The sequence below is a fragment of the Ambystoma mexicanum genome, chromosome 4p, assembly GCF_040938575.1.
Source record: "Ambystoma mexicanum isolate Mex_15411 chromosome 4p, UKY_AmexF1_1, whole genome shotgun sequence".
Lineage (NCBI taxonomy): Eukaryota > Metazoa > Chordata > Amphibia > Caudata > Ambystomatidae > Ambystoma > Ambystoma mexicanum.
The window spans coordinates 1,270,799,032-1,270,816,933 of record NC_090927.1 but is presented as its reverse complement, the minus strand read 5'-3'; the positions used below and the strand labels follow the sequence as shown (position 1 = coordinate 1,270,816,933).

Genomic DNA, 17,902 nt, shown 5'->3' with positions numbered 1-17,902 from the left:
CCAGTGTTTCTAGAATGTAGGGCAGGAGGTGTTCTGGGTTATGTAGGTACAATAGCGTGTCGTCCGCGTACATAGAGACGAGGTGGGTCACTCCGTCTATTAAGATGCCCCCATCTCCGTATTCCTGTCTAAGGTATGCGGCTACGGGTTCGGTGGCAATGATGTATAGCATCGGGGAGAGTGGGCAGCCCTGACGGGTGCCCCTGTGTAGGGCCCATTGAGTTTTGCACTGTTAAGCATCTTCTTGGCTAGACCAGGCAGTTTTGAAAGACAATTGAGAAACGGCTCTCTTTCTAAACATGAAGCACAAAAATGCCTACCACACCTAGTATTCCAAGGAGGTCTCCCCTCCAGGTACTAACTAAGCCCGACACTGCCTCACTTCTAAGATCAAACGAGACCGGGCACATTCAGTGTGATGTGGCCGTAGACTTTGGTCCTTGTGAGTTTTGTCCTGTTAAGCATCTAGTCGGCTAGACCATGCAGTTTTGAAAGACATTTGAGAAATGGCTCACTTCCTGAACATGGAGCACAAAAAAGCCTACAGCACCTGGCATTCCTATGTGGTCTCCCATTCAGGTACTAACTAGGCCCGACACTGTTTAGCTTCCAATATCAGATGAGATCAGGGGCATTCAGTGTGGTGTGGCCGTAGGCTCTGGTCCTAGTGAGTTGTGCATTGTTAAGCATCTAGTCGGCTATACCATGCAGACAATAGAGAAATGGCTCACTTCCTGAACATGGAGCACAAAAAAGCCTACAGCACCTGGTATTCCCAGGCGGTCTCCCTTCTAGGTACTAACTAGGCCCAACACTGCGTCGCTTCCGAGTTCAGGCAGATTCAGTGTGTTGTGGCCGATGGCTCTGGTCCTAGTGAGTTTTGCACTGTTAAGCATCTAGTCGGCCAGACCATGCAGTTTTGAAAGACAATTGAGAAATGGCTCACTTCCTGAACATGTAGCAGAAAAATGCCTACAGCACCTGGTATTCCCAGGCGATCTCCCATCCAGGTACTAACTAGGCTCGACACTGTTTACCTTCTGAGATCAGACGAGATTGGGTGCATTCAGTGTGGTTTGGCCGTAGGCTCTGGTCATAGTGAGTTTTGTCCTGTTAAGCATTTAGTCGGCTACATCATGTAGTTTTGAAAGACAATTGAGAAATGGCTCACTTCCTGAACATGGAGTGCAAAATAACATACAGCACCTGGTATTCCTAGGCAGTCTACCTCCCAGCTACTAACTAAGCCCAACACTGCTTAGCTTCTGAGATCAGACGAGATCGGGCGTATTCAGTGTGGTGTGGCCGTAGGCTTTGGTCCAAGTGAGTTTTGTCCTGTTAAGCATCTAGTCAGCTAGAACATGCAGTTTTGAAAGACAATTGAGAAATGGCTCACTTCCTGGACATGGAGCACAAAAAAAGCCTACAGCACATTGTATTCCCAGGCATGCTCCCATCCATGTACTAACTAGGCCCAACACTGCTTGGCGGCTGAGATCAGATGAGATCGGGCGCATTCAGTGTGGTTTGGCCGTAGGCTCTGGTCCTAGTGAATTTTGTCCTGTTAAGCATCTAGTCGGCTAAATCATGCAGTTTTGAAAGACAATTGCGAAATGGCTCCCTTCCTGAACAGGGAGCGCAAAAAGGCCTACAGCACCTGGTATTCCCAGGCAGTCTTCCATCCAGGTACTAACTAGGCCCAACACTGCTTAGCGTCTGAGATCAGACTAGATTGGGTGCATTCAGTGTGGTGTGGCCGTAGGCTCTGGTCATAGTGAGTTTTGTCCTGTTAAGCATCTAGTCGGCTAGATCATGCAGTTTTGAAAGAGAATTGGGAAATGGCTCACTTCCTGAACATGGAGCACGAAAAAGCCTACAGCACCTGGTATTCCCAGGTGGTCTCCCATCCAGGTACTAACTAGACTTGACACTGCTAAGCTTCCGAGGCCAGGCGCATTTAGTGTGGTGTTGCTGTAGGCTTTAATCCTGATGAGTTTTGTCCTGTTAAGCATCTAGTTGGCTAGACCATGCAGTTTTGAAAGACAATTGAGAAATGGCTCACTTCCTGGACATGGAGCACAAAAAAGCCTACAGCACCTGTTATTCCCAGGTGGTCTCCCATCCAGGTTCTAACTAGGCCCAACACTGCTTAGCTTCCGAGATCAGATGAGATGGGGCGCATTCAGTGTGCTGTGGCCGTAGGTTTTGGTCCTAGTGTGTTTTGTCCTGTTAAGCATCTAGTCGGCTAGACCATGCAGTTTTGAAAGACAATTGAGAAATGGCTCACTTCCTGGACATGGAGCACAAAAAAAAGCCTACAGCACATTGTATTCCCAGGCGGGCTCCCATCCAGGTACTAACTAGGCCCAACACTGCTTGGCGGCTGAGATCAGATGAGATCGGGCGCATTCAGTGTGGTTTGGCCGTAGGCTCTGGTCCTAGTGAATTTTGTCCTGTTAAGCATCTAGTCGGCTAAATCATTCAGTTTTGAAAGACAATTGCGAAATGGCTCCCTTCCTGAACATGGAGCGCAAAAAAGCCTACAGCATCTAGTATTCCCAGGCGGTCTCTCTTCCAGTTACTAACTAGACCAACACTGGATCGTTACGAGTTCATGCACATTCAGTGTGTTGTGGCCGTAGGCTCTGGTCCTAGTGAGTTTTGCACTGTTAAGCATCCTTTCGGCTAGACCATGCAGGTTTGAAAGACAATTGAGATCGGCTCACTTCCTGAACATGAAGCACAAAAATGCCTATAGCACCTGGTATTCCCAGGAGGGCTCCCATTCAGGTACTAACTAGGCCCTACACTGCTTAGCTTCCAAGATCAGAAAAGAGTGGGTGCATTCAGTGTGGTGTGGCCGTAGGTTCTGGGTTTTATGAGTTTTGTACCTTTAAGCATCTAGTCGGCTAGACCATCCAGTTTTGAAGGACAATTGAGAAATGGCTCACTTCCTGAACATGAAACACAAAAAAGCCTACAGCAGCTGGTATTCCGAGGCGGTCTCCCTTCCAGGTACTAACTAGGCCCAACATTGCATCGCTTCCGAGTTCAGGCACATTCAGTGTGTTGTGGCCGTAGGCTCTGGTCCTAATGAGTTTTGCACTGTTAAGCATCTAGTCGGCTAGACCATGCAGTTTTGAAAGATAATTGAGAAATGGCTCACTTCCTGAACATGGAGCACAAAAAAGCATATAGCCCCTGGGATTCCCAGGCCGTCGCCCATCCAGGTACTAACTAGGCCTGACACTGCTTAGCTTGCGAGATCAGAGAAGATTGAGCGCATTCAGTGTGGTGTCGTCGTAGGCTCTGGTCATAGTGAGTTTTGTCCTGTTAAGCATCTAGTCGGCTAGACCATGCAGTTTTGAAAGACAATTGAGAAATGTCTCACTTCCTGAACATGGAGCACAAAAAGAAGCCTATAGCACCTGAAATTCCCAGGCGGTCTCCCATCCAGGTACTAACTAGGCCCAAAACTGCTTAGCTTCCAAGGTCAGACGAGCTCGGGCACATTCAGTGTGGTGTGTTTGTAGGCTTTGGCCATACTGAGTTTTGTCCTGTTAAACATCTAGTCGGCTAGACCATGCAGTTTTGAAAGACAATTGAGAAATTGCTCACTTCCTGGACATGGAGCACAAAAAAAGCCTACAGCACATTGTATTCCCAGGCGGGCTCCCATCCAGGTACTAGCTAGGCCCAACACTGCTTAGTGTCTGAGATCAGATGAGATTGGGCGCATTCAGTGTGGTGTGGCCGTAGGCTCTGGTCCTAGTGAATTTTGTCCTGTTAAGCATCTAGTCGGCTAGATCATGCAGTTTTGAAAGACATTTGAGAAATGGCTCACTTCTTGGATATGGAGCACAAAAAAAGTCTGCAGTACCTGGTATTCCCAGGGGGTCTCTCATCCAGGTACTGACTAGGCCCAACACTGCTTAGCTTCCGAGATCAGACAAGATTGGGCGCATTCAGTGTTGTGCGGCCGCTGTGGTCCTAGTAAGTTTTGTATTGTTAAGCATCTAGTCGGCTAGACCATGAAGTTTTGAAAGACAATTGAGAAATGGCTCACTTCCTGAACGTGGAGCACAAAAAAGCCTACAGCACTTGGTATTTCCAGGTGGTCTCCCATCCAGGTACTAACTAGACCTGACACTGCTTAGATTTCAAGGCCAGGCGCATTCAGTGTGGTGTGGCCGCAGGCTTTAGTCCGGGTGAGTTTTTCCTGTTAAGCATCTAGTCAGCTAGACCATCCAGTTTTGAAAGACAATTGAGAAATGGCTCACTTCCTGAACATGGAGCACAAAAAAGCCCACAGCACCTGGTATTCCCAGGTGGTGTCCCTTCCAGGTACTAACTAGGCCCAACACTGCATCACTTCCGAGTTCAGGCACATTCAGTGTGTTGTGGCCATAGGCTCTGGTCCTAGTGAGTTTTGCACTGTTAAGCATCTAGTCGGCTAGACCATGCAGTTTTGAAAGACAATTGAGAAATGGCTCACTTCCTGAACAAGGAGTAGAAAAAAGCCTACAGCAACCAGGATTCCCAGGCAGTCTCTCATCCTGGTACTAACTAGGCCTGACACTGCTTAGGTTCTGAGATCAGCCAAGAGCGGGCGCATTCAGTGTGGTGTTGCCGTAGGCTTGAGAAATGCTAAGAGTATAATTCTTATGCAGTTGCATTTAGTAAGCTAAGCCATAAAGCCACTTTCATCATAAAACCACGCTCATCACTCAATCAGCGCTCGATCAGGCGCGAAATATAAGACTTGTGGGCCCATTCAGGACTCCTATGTCTAGTAAATAAATTTACTCCATCCTGTTTCTGTTGCAGGGAGTTGGAGAAAACAACCAACACAATGATAATGATAAGGCATTTGTAACGCGCCTATACACAAGTGTTTCAAGGCGCGAATAATAACAATAATGGCTTTCTTTCAAGCCTCTTTATGGACTCAATATTCTCTGTACTGCATTACATGTAAAGGTAGATTTATTATCCATGAACACACTACCCGTATGTTAATTCTATGTAAATAGGTTTCTCCAGCCCTCATGTTGTTGTCCAACATTTCCGCTATAAAAAGGGATACATTTTTTTTGGAAACATAAGCAAATTTACTGGATGTCTTCCCACTTTCTTTCCTCAACTCTGAAAAAACGGAAGTCTTATTCTTCCCCTCCAACACACTTCCTCCTCCCCTCCTTTTATTTTCTTTCCTCCTACTAACTTTCCTATCTCTGCCTCTGCTCGCAACCTTGGCCTCCACCTCAACTGTACCCTCTCCCTTTCCCATCATATTTCTCTTACCTCTCGCGCCTGCCGCTTTCACCTATTCAATGTTCTCAAAATGCGCTCCTCCCTCACCTTCCATGCTACTAAACTCCTAATATCTTCCCTCATTTTCTCTCGACTTTTCTATTGTTCTTCTCTCCTCTTTGGACTCCATGCCTCTCACCTTGCTCCCCTCAAATCTCTTTTACCACTTTGCCATCCGTACCCTAGGTCTTCTTGCAACTCTTGATTCCATTTCTTCCTCCCATGCTCTTCTTGGCTGGCTTCCCTTTCACTCCCAACTTAAATTTAACTTCCTCCTAAATCTCTTCATGGGCTAGCTCCCCCTTACCTTTCCTCTCTCCTTTCTTTCTACTCTCCTTCTCGCTCCCTCAGATCCGCTGATCGCTTCCTACTCACTGTACCTTCTTCCCCTTGTGCTTCCTCTCGTTTCCTTTCCTTTCAGCTTCTAGCCCCCCATCACTGGAAGTCTTTACCTCTCTCCATCCATTCCATTTCCTCTTACCCCTCTTTCCGTGCCTCCTTGAATTCTTTCCTTCTTCATACCCTGCCCTAACTCCCCTCCTCCTATTATCTCTTTCCTTTATCTCTACCCTCCTTCCTACTTCCCCTCTTCTTCCCTTTCTTTCTCATCCCTCCTTCCCTCCCCCTGTTATCTCTGTATTCTTCCCCCGCTCTGATCTCCCTTTCTACTTCCCTTTCTTCTCCCTCTCATCTATTCCTCCTTCAGAACTGGTCAGTTGAGCTACATACTGTTTTTGCTGGTTTGTTTCATGTCTTTGTAACTTTATGCTTCTTGTTTACTATGTATTCTTGTTGTTGTATTGTTAAGCGCTTTGGCGTAATGCGCTATATAAACCTAATAAATACAAATAAATACAAATTTAAAAAGCAATTGTCAAGTGGCACAATTACTAATCATGGAGCACAAAAAAGTCCACAGCACCTGGTATTCCCAGGCAGTCTCCCATCCAGGTACTAACTAGGCCCAACACTGCTTAGTGTTCTAAAATCAGGCACATTCAGTGTGGTGTGGCCATAGAATCCGGTCTTAATGAGCTTTGTACTGTTAAGCATCTAGTCGGCTAGACCATGCAGTTTTGAAAGACCATTAAGAAATGGCTCACTTACTGAACATGAAGCACAAAACAACTTCCAGCAGCTGGCATTCCCAGGCGGTCGCCCGTACTAAGTAGGCCCAACATTGCATCGCTTCCGAGTTCAGACGAGATTGGGCACATTCAGTGTGTTGTGGCCGTAGGCTCTGGTCCTAGTGAGTTTTGTACTGTTAAGCATCTAGTTGGCTAGACCATGCAGTTTTGAAAGACAATTGAGAAATGTCTCACTTCCTGAACATGGAGCACAAAAAAAGCCTATAGCACCTGGAATTCCGAGGCGGTCTCCCATCCAGGTACTAACTAGCCCCAAAACTGCTTAGCTTCCAAGATTAGACGAGCTCGGGTACATTCAGTGTGGTGTGTCTGTAGGCTTTGGCCAAATTGAGTTTTGTCCCGTTAAACATCTAGTCGGCTAGACCATGCAGTTTTGAAAGACAATTGAGAAATTACTCACTTCCTGGACATGGAGCACAAAAAAAGCCTAAAGCACATTGTATTCCCAGGCGGGCTCCCATCCAGGTACTAGCTAGGCCCAACACTGCTTAGTGTCTGAGATCAGATTAGATCGGGGCATTCAGTGTGGTGTGGCCATAGGCTCTGGTCCCAGTGAATTTTGTCCTGTTAAGCATCTAGTCGGCTAGATCATGCAGTTTTGAAAGACATTTGAGAAATGGCTCACTTCTTGGACATGGAGCACAAAAAAAGTCTGCAGTACCTGGTATTCCCAGGGGGTCTCCCATTCAGGTACTGACTAGGCCCAACACTGCTTAGCGTCCGAGGTCAGACAAGATTGGGCGCATTCAGTGTTGTGCGGCTGTAGGCTCTGGTTATAATGAGTTTTGTCCTATTAAGCATCTAGTCGGCTGGACCATGCAGTTTTGAAAGACAATTGAGAAATGGCTCACTTCCTGAACATGAAGCACAAAAAAGCCTACAGCACCTGGTATTCCCAGGCGGTCTACCTTCCAGGTACTAACTAGGCCCAACACTGCTTAGCTTCCAAGATCAGACAAGAGAGGGTGCATTCAGTGAGGTGTGGTCATAAGCTCGGGTCCTAGTGAGTTTTGTACTATTAAGCATCTAGTCTGCTAGACCATGCAGTTTTGAAAAACAATTGAGAAATGGCTCACTTCCCCGAACATGGAACACACGAATGCCTAGAGCACCTGGTATTCTCTGGCGGTCTCCCATCCAGGTAATAACTAAGCCTGACACTGCTTAGTTTCTGAGATCAGACAAGATCAGGCGCATTCAGTGGGTTGTGGCCATATGCTTTAGTGTTAGTGAGTTTTGTCCTGTTAAGCATCTAGTCGGCTAGACCATGCAGTTTTGAAAGACAATTGAGAAATGGCTCACTTCCTGAACATGGAGCACAAAAAAGCCTATAGCATCTGGGATTCCCAGGCGGTCTCACATCCAGGTACTAACTATGCCCAACACTGCTAAGCTTCCGAAGGCTGACAAGATCGGGCGCATTCAGTGTGGTGTGGCCGTAGGTTTTGGTCCTAGTGAGCTTTGGCCTGTTAAGCATCTAGTCGGCTAGACCATGCAGTTTTGAAAGACAATTGAGAAATGGCTCACTGTCTGAACATGGAGCACAAAAAATCCTGCGGCAATTGGCATTCCCAGGTGGTCTCCCATCCAGGTACTAATTAGGCCTGACAGTGCTTAGCTTCCAAGATCAGATGAGATCGAGAGCATTCAGTGTGGTGTGGTTATAGGATTTGGGCCTTGTGAGTTTTGTACCTTTAAGCATCTAGTTGGCTAGACCATGCAGTTTTGAAAGACAATTGAGAAATGGCTCACTTTTTGAACATAGAGCACAAAAAAAGCCTACAGCACCTGGTATTCCCAGGCGGTCTCCCATCCAGGTACTAACTAGGCTCAACACTGTTTACCTTCTGAGATCAGAGGAGATCCGGTGCATTCAGTCTGGTGTGGCCGTAGGCTTTTGTGCTAGTGAATTTTGTCTTGTTAAGCATCTAGTCGGCTAGACCATGCAGTTTTGAAAGAAAAGTGAGAAATGGCTCACTTCCTGAACATGGAGCACATAAAAGCCGAGAGCACCTGGAATTTGCAGGCGGTCTCCCATCCAGGTACTAACTAGGCCCAACACTGCCTAGCTTCCAAGATCAGACGAGATCGGGAGCATTCCGTGTGGTGTGGCCGTAGAATTTGGGCCTTGTGAGTTTTGTACCTTTAAGCATCTAGTTGGCTAGACCATGCAGTTTTGAAAGACAATTGAGAAATGGCTCACTTCCTGGACATGGAGCACAAAAAAAGCCTATAACGTATTGTATTCCCAGGCGGGCTCCCATCCAGGTACTAACTAGGCCCAACACTGCTTAGCATCTGAGATCAGATGAGATTGGGCGCATTCAGTGTGGTTCGGCTGTAGGCTCTGGTCCTAGTGAATTTTGTCCTGTTAAGCATCTAGTCGGCTAGATCATGCAGTTTTGAAAGACAATTGAGAAAATGGCTCACTTCCTGCATATGGAGCGCAAAAAAGCCTACAGCACCTGCTATTCCCAGGCAGTCTCCCATCCAGGTACTAACTAGGCCCAACACTGCTTAGCATCTGAGATCAGATGAGATTGGGCGCATTCAGTGTGGTGTGGCCGTAGGCTCTGGTCAATAGTGAGTTTTGTCCTGGTAAGCATCTAGTCGGCTAGACCATCCAGTTTTGAAAGACAATTGAGAAATGGCTCACTTCCTGAACATGGAGCACAAAAAAGCCTACAGCACCTGGTATTCCCAGGAGGGCTCCCATCCAGGTACTAAGTAAACCCGACACTGCTTAGCTTTTAAGCTCAAACAAGACTGGGAACATTGAGTGTGATGTGGCCGTAGACTTTGGACCTTGTGGGTTTTGCCCTGTTAAGCATCTAGTCGGCTAGACCATGCATTTTTTACAAACAATTGAGAAATGGCTCACTTCCCGAACCTGTAGCACAAAAATGCCTAGAGCACCTGGTATTCCCAGGTGGTCTCCCATTCAGGTACTAACTAGGCCCGACACTGCTTAGTTTCCAAGATCAGAAAAGAGTGGGTGCATTCAGTGTGGTGTGGCCGTGGGTTCTGGGTTTTATGAGTTTTGTACCTTTAAGCATCTAGTCGGCTAGACCATCCAGTTTTGAAAGACAATTGAGAAATGGCTCACTTCCTGAACATGGAGCACAAAAAAGCCTACAGCACCTGGTATTCCCAGGCGGTCTCTCTTCCAGTTACTAAATAGACCAACACTGGATCGTTACGAGTTCATGCACATTCAGTGTGTTGTGGCCGTAGGCTCTGGTCCTAGTGAGTTTTGCACTGTTAAGCATCCTTTCGGCTAGACCATGCAGGTTTGAAAGACAATTGAGATCGGCTCACTTCCTGAACATGAAGCACAAAAATGCCTACAGCACCTGGTATTCCGAGGCGGTCTCCCTTCCAGGTACTAACTAGGCCTAACATTGCATCGGTTCCGAGTTCAGGCACATTCAGTGTGTTGTGGCCGTAGGCTCTGGTCCTAATGAGTTTTGCACTGTTAAGCATCTAGTCGGCTAGACCATGCAGTTTTGAAAGATAATTGAGAAATGGCTCACTTCCTGAACATGGAGCACAAAAAAGCATATAGCCCCTGGGATTCCCAGGCCGTCGCCCATCCAGGTACTAACTAGTAGTGACACTGCTTAGCTTCTGATATTGGGCACATTCAGTGTGGTGCGGCTGTAGGCTCTGCGTCTTGTGAGTTTTGTACCTTTAAGCATCTAGTCGGCTAGACCATGCAGTTTTGAAAGACAATTGAGAAATGGCTCACTTCCTGAACATGGAGCACAAAAAGCCTACAGCACCTGGTATTCCCAGGGGCTCTCCCATCCAGGTACTAACGAGGCCCAACACTGCTTAGCTTGCGAGATCAGAGAAGATTGAGCGCATTCAGTGTGGTGTCGTCGTAGGCTCTGGTCATAGTGAGTTTTTCCTGTTAAGCATCTAGTCGGCTAGACCATGCAGTTTTGAAAGACAATTGAGAAATGTCTCACTTCCTGAAGATAGAGCACAAAAAAAGCCTATAGCACCTGGAATTCCCAGGCGGTCTCCCATCCAGGTACTAACTAGGCCCAAAACTGCTTAGCTTCCAAGGTCAGACGAGCTCAGGCACATTCAGTGTGGTGTGTCTGTAGGCTTTGGCCATACTGAGTTTTGTCCTGTTAAACATCTAGTCGGCTAGACCATGCAGTTTTGAAAGACAATTGAGAAATTGCTCACTTCCTGGACATGGAGCACAAAAAAAGCCTACAGCACATTGTATTCCCAGGCGGGCTCCCATCCAGGTACTAGCTAGGCCCAACACTGCTTAGTGTCTGAGATCAGATGAGATTGGGCGCATTCAGTGTGGTGTGGCCGTAGGCTCTGGTCCTAGTGAATTTTGTCCTGTTAAGCATCTAGTCGGCTAGATCATGCAGTTTTGAAAGACATTTGAGAAATGGCTCACTTCTTTGACATGGAGCACAAAAAAAGTCTGCGGTACCTGGTACTCCCAGGGGGTCTCTCATCCAGGTACTGACTAGGCCCAACACTGCTTAGCTTCCGAGGTCAGACAAGATTGGGCGCATTCAGTGTTGTGCGGCCATAGGCTGTGGTCTTAGTAAGTTTTGTATTGTTAAGCATCTAGTCGGCTAGACCATGAAGTTTAGAAAGACAATTGAGAAATGGCTCACTTCCTGAACATGGAGCACAAAAAAGCCTACAACACCTGGTATCCACAGGTGGTCTCCCATACAGGTACTAACTAGGCCCACCACTGCCTAGCTTCCAAGATCAGATGAGATCGGGAGCATTCAGTGTGGTGTGGCCACAGGATTTGGGCCTTGTGAGTTTTGAACCTTTAAGCATCTAGTTGGCTAGACCATGCAGTTTTGAAAGACATTTGAGAAATGGCTCACTTCGTGAACATGGAGCACAAAAAAAGCCTACAGCACTTGGTATTCCCAGGTGGTCTCCCATCCAGGTACTCACTAGACCTGACACTGCTTACATTTCAAGGCCAGGCGCATTCAGTGTGGTGTGGCCGCAGGCTTTAGTCCGGGTGAGTTTTTCCTGTTAAGCATCTAGTCGGCTTGACCATGCAGTTTTGAAAGGCAATTGGGATATAGCTCACTTCCTGAACATGGAGCACAAAAAGCCTACAGCACCTGGTATTCCCAGGGGCTCTCCCATCCAGGTACTAACGAGGCCCAACACTGCTTAGCTTGCGAGATCAGAGAAGATTGAGCGCATTCAGTGTGGTGTCGTCGTAGGCTCTGGTCATAGTGAGTTTTTCCTGTTAAGCATCTAGTCGGCTAGACCATGCAGTTTTGAAAGACAATTGAGAAATGTCTCACTTCCTGAAGATAGAGCACAAAAAAAGCCTATAGCACCTGGAATTCCCAGGCGGTCTCCCATCCAGGTACTAACTAGGCCCAAAACTGCTTAGCTTCCAAGGTCAGACGAGCTCAGGCACATTCAGTGTGGTGTGTCTGTAGGCTTTGGCCATACTGAGTTTTGTCCTGTTAAACATCTAGTCGGCTAGACCATGCAGTTTTGAAAGACAATTGAGAAATTGCTCACTTCCTGGACATGGAGCACAAAAAAAGCCTACAGCACATTGTATTCCCAGGCGGGCTCCCATCCAGGTACTAGCTAGGCCCAACACTGCTTAGTGTCTGAGATCAGATGAGATTGGGCGCATTCAGTGTGGTGTGGCCGTAGGCTCTGGTCCTAGTGAATTTTGTCCTGTTAAGCATCTAGTCGGCTAGATCATGCAGTTTTGAAAGACATTTGAGAAATGGCTCACTTCTTTGACATGGAGCACAAAAAACGTCTGCGGTACCTGGTACTCCCAAGGGGTCTCTCATCCAGGTACTGACTAGGCCCAACACTGCTTAGCTTCCGAGGTCAGACAAGATTGGGCGCATTCAGTGTTGTGCGGCCATAGGCTGTGGTCTTAGTAAGTTTTGTATTGTTAAGCATCTAGTCGGCTAGACCATGAAGTTTAGAAAGACAATTGAGAAATGGCTCACTTCCTGAACATGGAGCACAAAAAAGCCTACAACACCTGGTATCCACAGGTGGTCTCCCATACAGGTACTAACTAGGCCCACCACTGCCTAGCTTCCAAGATCAGATGAGATCGGGAGCATTCAGTGTGGTGTGGCCACAGGATTTGGGCCTTGTGAGTTTTGAACCTTTAAGCATCTAGTTGGCTAGACCATGCAGTTTTGAAAGACATTTGAGAAATGGCTCACTTCGTGAACATGGAGCACAAAAAAAGCCTACAGCACTTGGTATTCCCAGGTGGTCTCCCATCCAGGTACTCACTAGACCTGACACTGCTTACATTTCAAGGCCAGGCGCATTCAGTGTGGTGTGGCCGCAGGCTTTAGTCCGGGTGAGTTTTTCCTGTTAAGCATCTAGTCGGCTTGACCATGCAGTTTTGAAAGGCAATTGGGATATAGCTCACTTCCTGAACATGGAGCACAAAAAAGCCTACAGCACCTGGTATTCCCAGGTAGTCTCCCATCCAGGCCCAACACTGCTTAGCTTCCGAGATCAGACAAGATTGGGCGCATTCAGTGTGGTGTAGCCGTAGGGTCTGGTCATAGTGAGTTTTGTCCTGTTAAGCATCTAGTCAGCTAGACCCTCCAGTTTTGAAAGACAATTGAGAAATGGCTCACTTCCTGAACATGGAGCACAAAAAAGCCCACAGCACCTGGTATTCCCAGGTGGTGTCCCTTCCAGGTACTAACTAGGCCCAACACTGCATCGCTTCCGAGTTCAGGCACATTCAGTGTGTTGTGGCCATAGGCTCTGGTCCTAGTGAGTTTTGCACTGTTAAGCATCTAGTCGGCTAGACCATGCAGTTTTGAAAGACAATTGAGAAATGGCTCACTTCCTGAACAAGGAGTAGAAAAAAGCCTACAGCAACCAGGATTCCCAGGCAGTCTCTCATCCCGGTACTAACTAGGCCTGACAATGCTTAGGTTCTGAGATCAGCCAAGAGCGGGCGCATTCAGTGTGGTGTTGCCGTAGGCTTGAGAAATGCTAAGAGTATTACTCTTATGCAGTTGCATTTAGTAAGCTAAGCCATAAAGCCACTTGCATCATAAAACCCCGCTCATCACTCAATCAGCGCTCGATCAGGCACGAAATATAAGACTTGTGGGCCCATTCAGGACTCCTATGTCTAGTAAATAAATTTACTCCATCCTGTTTCTGTTGCAGGGAGTTGGAGAAAACAACCAACACAATGATAATGATAATGATAAGGCATTTGTAACGCGCCTATACACAAGTGTTTCAAGGCGCGAATAATAACAATAATGGCTTTCTTTCAAGCCTCTTTATGGACTCAATATTCTCTGTACTGCATTACATGTAAAGGTAGATTTACTATCCATGAACACACTACCCGTATGTTAATTCTATGTAAATAGGTTTCTCCAGCCCTCATGTTGTTGTCCAACATTTCCGCTATAAAAAGGGATACATTTTTTTTGGAAACATAAGCAAATTTACTGGATGTCTTCCCACTTTCTTTCCTCAACTCTGAAAAAACGGAAGTCTTATTCTTCCCCTCCAACACATTTCCTCCTCCTTCTCCCCTCCTTTTATTTTCTTTCCTCCTACTAACTTTCCTATCTCTGCCTCTGCTCGCAACCTTGGCCTCCACCTCAACTGTACCCTCTCCCTTTCCCATCATATTTCTCTTACCTCTCGCGCCTGCCGCTTTCACCTATTCAATGTTCTCAAAATGCGCTCCTCCCTCACCTTCCATGCTACTAAACTCCTAATATCTTCCCTCATTTTCTCTCGACTTTTCTATTGTTCTTCTCTCCTCTTTGGACTCCATGCCTCTCACCTTGCTCCCCTCAAATCTCTTTTACCACTTTGCCATCCGTACCCTCGGTCTTCTTGCACCTCTTGATTCCATTTCTTCCTCCCATGCTCTTCTTGGCTGGCTTCCCTTTCACTCCCAACTTAAATTTAACTTCCTCCTAAATCTCTTCATGGGCTAGCTCCCCCTTACCTTTCCTCTCTCCTTTCTTTCTACTCTCCTTCTCGCTCCCTCAGATCCGCTGATCGCTTCCTACTCACAGTACCTTCTTCCCCTTGTGCTTCCTCTCGTTTCCTTTCCTTTCAGCTTCTAGCCCCCCATCACTGGAAGTCTTTACCTCTCTCCATCCATTCCATTTCCTCTTACCCCTCTTTCCGTGCCTCCTTGAATTCTTTCCTTCTTCATACCCTGCCCTAACTCCCCTCCTCCTATTATCTCTTTCCTTTATCTCTACCCTCCTTCCTACTTCCCCTCTTCTTCCCTTTCTTTCTCATCCCTCCTTCCCTCCCCCTGTTATCTCTGTATTCTTCCCCCGCTCTGATCTCCCTTTCTACTTCCCTTTCTTCCTCTCATCTATTCCTCCTTCAGAACTGGTCAGTTGAGCTACATACTGTTTTTGCTGGTTTGTTTCATGTCTTTGTAACTTTATGCTTCTTGTTTACTATGTATTCTTGTTGTTGTATTGTTAAGCGCTTTGGCGTAATGCGCTATATAAACCTAATAAATACAAATAAATACAAATTTAAAAAGCAATTGACAAGTGGCACAATTACTAATCATGGAGCACAAAAAAGTCCCCAGCACCTGGTATTCCCAGGCAGTCTCCCATCCAGGTACTAACTAGGCCCAACACTGCTTAGTGTTCTAAAATCAGGCACATTCAGTGTGGTGTGGCCATAGAATCCGGTCTTAATGAGCTTTGTACTGTTAAGCATCTAGTCGGCTAGACCATGCAGTTTTGAAAGACCATTGAGAAATGGCTCACTTACTGAACATGAAGCACAAAACAACTTCCAGCAGCTGGCATTCCCAGGCGGTCGCCCGTACTAAGTAGGCCCAACATTGCATCGCTTCCGAGTTCAGACGAGATTGGGCACATTCAGTGTGTTGTGGCCGTAGGCTCTGGTCCTAGTGAGTTTTGTACTGTTAAGCATCTAGTCGGCTAGACCATGCAGTTTTGAAAGACAATTGAGAAATGTCTCACTTCCTGAACATGGAGCACAAAAAAAGCCTATAGCACCTGGAATTCCCAGGCGGTCTCCCATCGAGGTACTAACTAGGCCCAAAACTGCTTAGCTTCCAAGGTTAGACGAGCTCGGGCACATTCAGTGTGGTGTGTCTGCAGGCTTTGGCCAAATTGAGTTTTGTCCCGTTAAACATCTAGTCGGCTAGACCATGCAGTTTTGAAAGACAATTGAGAAATTGCTCACTTCCTGGACATGGAGCACAAAAAAAGCATTCAGCACATTGTATTCCCAGGCGGGCTCCCATCCAGGTACTAGCTAGGCCCAACACTGCTTAGTGTCTGAGATCAGATTAGATCGGGGCATTCAGTGTGGTGTGGCCATAGGCTCTGGTCCTAGTGAATTTTGTCCTGTTAAGCATCTAGTCGGCTAGATCATGCAGTTTTGAAAGACATTTGAGAAATGGCTCACTTCTTGGACATGGAGCACAAAAAAAGTCTGCAGTACCTGGTATTCCCAGGCGGTCTCCCATCCAGGCCCAACACTGCTTAGCTTCCGAGATCAGACAAGATTGGGCGCATTCAGTGTGGTGTGGCCGTAGGGTCTGGTCATAGTGAGTTTTGTCCTGTTAAGCATCTAGTCAGCTAGACCATCCAGTTTTGAAAGACAATTGAGAAATGGCTCACTTCCTGAACATGGAGCACAAATAAGCCCACAGCACCTGGTATTCCCAGGTGGTGTCCCTTCCAGGTACTAACTAGGCCCAACACTGCATCACTTCCGAGTTCAGGCACATTCAGTGTGTTGTGGCCATAGGCTCTGGTCCTAGTGAGTTTTGCACTGTTAAGCATCTAGTCGGCTAGTTTTGAAAGGCAATTGAGAAATGGCTCACTTCTTGAACATGAAGCACAAAAAAGCCTACAGCACCTGGTATTCCCAGGCGGTCAACCTTCCAGGTACTAACTAGGCCCAACACTGCTTAGCTTCCAAGATCAGACAAGAAAGGGTGCATTCAGTGAGGTGTGGTCATAGGCTCGGGTCCTAGTGAGTTTTGTACTATTAAGCATCTAGTCTGCTAGACCATGCAGTTTTGAAAAACAATTGAGAAATGGCTCACTTCCCCGAACATGGAACACACGAATGCCTAGAGCACCTGGTATTCTCTGGCGGTCCTCCATCCAGGTAATAACTAAGCCTGACACTGCTTAGTTTCTGAGATCAGACAAGATCAGGCGCATTCAGTGGGTTGTGGCCATATGCTTTAGTGTTAGTGAGTTTTGTCCTGTTAAGCATCTAGTCGGCTAGACCATGCAGTTTTGAAAGACAATTGAGAAATGGCTCACTTCCTGAACATGGAGCACAAAAAAGCCTATAGCATCTGGGATTCCCAGGCGGTCTCACATCCAGGTACTAACTATGCCCAACACTGCTAAGCTTCCGAAGGCTGACAAGATCGGGCGCATTCAGTGTGGTGTGGCTGTAGGTTTTGGTCCTAGTGAGTTTTGTCCTGTTAACCATCTAGTCGGCTAGACCATGCAGTTTTGAAAGACAATTGAGAAATGGCTCACTTCCTGAACATGGAGTGCAAAATAACCTACAGCACCTGGTATTCCCAGGCAGTCTACCACCCAGGTACTAACTAGGCCCAACACTGCTTAGCTTCCGAGATCAGATGAGATCAGGCGCATTCAGTGTGGTGTGGCCGTAGGTTTTGGTCCTAGTGAGTTTTGTCCTGTTAAGCATCTAGACGGCTAGACCATGCAGTTTTGAAAGACAATTGAGAAATGGCTCACTTCCTGGACATGAAGCACAAAAAAGCCTACAGCACTTGTTATTTCCAGGTGGTCTCCCATCCAGGTTCTAAGTAGGCCCAACACTGCTTAGCTTCCGAGATCAGATAAGACGGGGCGCATTCAGTGTGCTGTGGCCGTAGGTTTTGGTCCTAGTGAGTTTTGTCCTGTTGAGCATCTAGTCAGCTAGACCATGCAGTTTTGAAAGACAATTGAGAAATGGCTCACTTCCTGGACATGGAGCACAAAAGAAGCCTACAGCACCTGGTATTCCCAGGCGGGCTCCCATCCAGGTACTAACTAGGCCCAACACTGCTTGGCGGCTGAGATCAGATGAGATCAGGCGCATTCAGTGTGCTGTGGCCGTAGGTTTTGGTCCTAGTGAATTTTGTCCTGTTAAGCATCTAGTCGGCTAGATCATGCAGTTTTGAAAGAGAATTGAGAAATGGCTCACTTCCTGAACATGGAGCACAAAAAAGCCTACAGAACCTTGTATTCCCAGGCAGTCTCCCATCCAGGCCCAACACTGCTGAGCTTCCGAGATCAGACAAGATCAGGCGCTTTCAGTGTGGTGTGGCCGTAGGCTCTTGTCATAGTGAGTTTTGTCCTGTTAAACATCTAGTCGGCTAGACCATCCAGTTTTGAAAGACAATTGAGAAATGG

General features: G+C 46.9%; 1 non-coding gene and 30 pseudogenes across 1 annotated transcript; all 31 read right to left on the bottom strand.

Annotated features, from left to right (window-relative positions):
* Positions 1-538: 538 nt before the first annotated feature.
* Positions 539-657, bottom strand: LOC138456043 (5S ribosomal RNA; annotated as a pseudogene).
* Positions 658-969: 312 nt separating this feature from the next.
* Positions 970-1,088, bottom strand: LOC138456405 (5S ribosomal RNA; annotated as a pseudogene).
* A 106-nt stretch (positions 1,089-1,194) lies between these two features.
* On the bottom strand, positions 1,195-1,313 carry LOC138458723 (5S ribosomal RNA; annotated as a pseudogene).
* A 107-nt stretch (positions 1,314-1,420) lies between these two features.
* LOC138459510 (5S ribosomal RNA) lies at positions 1,421-1,539 on the bottom strand (annotated as a pseudogene).
* A 106-nt stretch (positions 1,540-1,645) lies between these two features.
* LOC138456342 (5S ribosomal RNA) lies at positions 1,646-1,764 on the bottom strand (annotated as a pseudogene).
* Positions 1,765-2,085: 321 nt separating this feature from the next.
* Positions 2,086-2,204, bottom strand: LOC138457490 (5S ribosomal RNA; annotated as a pseudogene).
* A 108-nt stretch (positions 2,205-2,312) lies between these two features.
* Positions 2,313-2,431, bottom strand: LOC138456168 (5S ribosomal RNA; annotated as a pseudogene).
* Positions 2,432-2,749: 318 nt separating this feature from the next.
* LOC138457483 (5S ribosomal RNA) lies at positions 2,750-2,868 on the bottom strand (annotated as a pseudogene).
* Positions 2,869-3,416: 548 nt separating this feature from the next.
* LOC138459233 (5S ribosomal RNA) lies at positions 3,417-3,535 on the bottom strand (annotated as a pseudogene).
* A 107-nt stretch (positions 3,536-3,642) lies between these two features.
* Positions 3,643-3,761, bottom strand: LOC138458209 (5S ribosomal RNA; annotated as a pseudogene).
* Positions 3,762-3,868: 107 nt separating this feature from the next.
* On the bottom strand, positions 3,869-3,987 carry LOC138459828 (5S ribosomal RNA; annotated as a pseudogene).
* A 2,672-nt stretch (positions 3,988-6,659) lies between these two features.
* LOC138459898 (5S ribosomal RNA) lies at positions 6,660-6,778 on the bottom strand (annotated as a pseudogene).
* A 107-nt stretch (positions 6,779-6,885) lies between these two features.
* LOC138459874 (5S ribosomal RNA) lies at positions 6,886-7,003 on the bottom strand (annotated as a pseudogene).
* A 107-nt stretch (positions 7,004-7,110) lies between these two features.
* Positions 7,111-7,229, bottom strand: LOC138459845 (5S ribosomal RNA; annotated as a pseudogene).
* A 106-nt stretch (positions 7,230-7,335) lies between these two features.
* Positions 7,336-7,454, bottom strand: LOC138458380 (5S ribosomal RNA; annotated as a pseudogene).
* Positions 7,455-8,237: 783 nt separating this feature from the next.
* On the bottom strand, positions 8,238-8,356 carry LOC138456028 (5S ribosomal RNA; annotated as a pseudogene).
* Positions 8,357-8,462: 106 nt separating this feature from the next.
* LOC138459734 (5S ribosomal RNA) lies at positions 8,463-8,581 on the bottom strand (annotated as a pseudogene).
* A 333-nt stretch (positions 8,582-8,914) lies between these two features.
* Positions 8,915-9,033, bottom strand: LOC138455992 (5S ribosomal RNA; annotated as a pseudogene).
* Positions 9,034-9,365: 332 nt separating this feature from the next.
* Positions 9,366-9,484, bottom strand: LOC138459464 (5S ribosomal RNA; annotated as a pseudogene).
* A 747-nt stretch (positions 9,485-10,231) lies between these two features.
* On the bottom strand, positions 10,232-10,350 carry LOC138459327 (5S ribosomal RNA; annotated as a pseudogene).
* A 106-nt stretch (positions 10,351-10,456) lies between these two features.
* LOC138458586 (5S ribosomal RNA) lies at positions 10,457-10,575 on the bottom strand (annotated as a pseudogene).
* A 107-nt stretch (positions 10,576-10,682) lies between these two features.
* Positions 10,683-10,801, bottom strand: LOC138458208 (5S ribosomal RNA; annotated as a pseudogene).
* Positions 10,802-11,133: 332 nt separating this feature from the next.
* LOC138458780 (5S ribosomal RNA) lies at positions 11,134-11,252 on the bottom strand (annotated as a pseudogene).
* A 320-nt stretch (positions 11,253-11,572) lies between these two features.
* On the bottom strand, positions 11,573-11,691 carry LOC138459326 (5S ribosomal RNA; annotated as a pseudogene).
* Positions 11,692-11,797: 106 nt separating this feature from the next.
* LOC138458584 (5S ribosomal RNA) lies at positions 11,798-11,916 on the bottom strand (annotated as a pseudogene).
* A 107-nt stretch (positions 11,917-12,023) lies between these two features.
* On the bottom strand, positions 12,024-12,142 carry LOC138458205 (5S ribosomal RNA; annotated as a pseudogene).
* Positions 12,143-12,474: 332 nt separating this feature from the next.
* Positions 12,475-12,593, bottom strand: LOC138458778 (5S ribosomal RNA; annotated as a pseudogene).
* A 2,900-nt stretch (positions 12,594-15,493) lies between these two features.
* LOC138459642 (5S ribosomal RNA) lies at positions 15,494-15,612 on the bottom strand (annotated as a pseudogene).
* A 752-nt stretch (positions 15,613-16,364) lies between these two features.
* Positions 16,365-16,483, bottom strand: LOC138457559 (5S ribosomal RNA; annotated as a pseudogene).
* A 557-nt stretch (positions 16,484-17,040) lies between these two features.
* Positions 17,041-17,159, bottom strand: LOC138453989 (5S ribosomal RNA). Its single transcript, XR_011260686.1, has one exon. It is a non-coding gene; the product is annotated as a 5S ribosomal RNA (ribosomal RNA).
* A 332-nt stretch (positions 17,160-17,491) lies between these two features.
* On the bottom strand, positions 17,492-17,610 carry LOC138455866 (5S ribosomal RNA; annotated as a pseudogene).
* Between the last annotated feature and the right edge of the window lie 292 nt (positions 17,611-17,902).